We start from the raw sequence: 1,961 nt of genomic DNA, 5'->3' as shown, positions 1-1,961 counted from the left end.
TTTTTCTAGTATTATTTCTAGTTCCCATTTCACAGATAAAGTAGTTAAACCAAATCTTGATTCTTAGTAGCCGATCAAGTGCTCAACTAGGTTATCCGACCCCAATAATTCTACTCCTGTCTCCTCTACGACAGAATGAAGGAGCTCACACTACAGAAGTCACACTTATCACAGAGATAGCAATTTGCCTCAGTGTACAAATTATTTGCTGTACAAACATGAGGACCTGAGGCAAGGTCCCCCACATACACATAAAAGTCACGGGTGGCGTCACTAGCCTATAACCCCAGCACCTGAGGGCAGTGGCAAGTGGATCCCCAGGATATGCTGACCAGCGATTCACAGTGGTGGTCACTAGGCTCAATGAGAAGCAATTGCTCAAAAACTGAGTAGGGAGCAACAGAGGAAGACATCTGAAGCCAACACACATGCACATACACACATGCACATACATGCACACACACATATATGCACACATCTACACACATATGCATACAAACACACGCACAAAGAAAGAAAATATAATAAAACTATAAAATAAACTAAAGGCATTTAATAATCTTGCACCTCTAAAATAACAGGGCAATGTGGTGGTGTTATCTTTGATTACACTTGATATATAGCCATGATACTAAAAATAAAGGAGTGGATGTGGGGGTAGAAGGAAGGTGGGGGGAGGGGGGAATAAGGGGAGAGAAGGGAAGGAAAATGTGGTCAGTATCTAAGATAAATAAAAATTAAATAAATTAAATTTGAAAATTAAGTTAATCCTGATGAAACAAGCCAGTTAATATTAGTGTACCTAATATTCCCCGAACTGAGATAGACAACTCTAAATGATGAACAATGATTAGCTAATGCAACATCTTAACCCCTTTAAAAAAAAAAAACTATACTTGACCAGAAAGAGAAGGAATAGCTAAGCATATATCTTCTTTGAACATCATTATTCAAAGCCAGTGTTTTCCGTACAGTTGGAGGCTGCTTCCCTGAAGCTTTGGCGACGTTAATGAGTATGCTTCTTCCTAAAATTAAAAACAGCACTTGACACTGGATAGACCTCTTAGGGTTCGGCTTCTGCTTTTATTCTCTAAGCTGTGCAGCAGGAACCAACATATCTACAAGGTCACGATGCCCCCACTACGAGGGTCTTAGAAAAGTCCGAGACAGAAACAGAAAACAGGAGCCAATTTTCCCCACAGTGGGAGCCACGAGCCTCCACATGTGTGGCCTCTATCTGTGCAAAGAGGATCTGATCCGCTGTGTCAGCAACGTATCTGGATGGAAACCACACCGCAATAAAATCTGCCTGGCTCTCCAAAGAAAGAATTTATAACACTCCTGCGGGTAAGGTGGAAACCCTGGTAGGGACATACACTACACTGTACCACACACATACACACACACACACACACACACACACACACACACGTATTACTCTATTTTGCTCAGCATTGTGCCAGGCTCAGGTGCCCACAGACACCCCTATAGGGGTGGGGCTCAGTTCAGCATCCAGCACTCAGGATGCTTCACTTAGAAGGTTTGTCCTCCAGCTTCCAGGATGACACCTTCCTAAACCTTTCCCTTCTCTGGACACCCCCCCCTATTCCCAGTGCTTCCCCCATGTCTGCCGAAGGACGCTTCTTTCTGTCTATCCTGTATCTGACACAAAGCCAGGTGCAACACGGTTAAAGAGCATGGAGAGAAAAAGGTAAAATCTGCTCATTAGGGGTTCATTTCACCTATTCAAAAATCAAAAACCTTTTAAAAAAACAGAAGGCACTAGCAGACTATAGGCAGAGTTTTTCTGTCCTGACGGCCTGCTCCCAAATAACCAACACAGAGATTTAAGATTACGTATAAATGCTCAGCCAATAGTTCAGGCTTGTTACTAACTATCTCTTACAACTTAATCCATTTGTATTCATCTAGGTGCTGCTCCGTGGATCGTGACTTTTCCC

The sequence above is a fragment of the Microtus ochrogaster genome, chromosome 24 (genome assembly GCF_000317375.1).
Source record: "Microtus ochrogaster isolate Prairie Vole_2 chromosome 24, MicOch1.0, whole genome shotgun sequence".
In the NCBI taxonomy this organism is placed as follows: Eukaryota; Metazoa; Chordata; class Mammalia; order Rodentia; family Cricetidae; genus Microtus; species Microtus ochrogaster.
Note: the sequence above shows the minus strand (reverse complement) of the source record.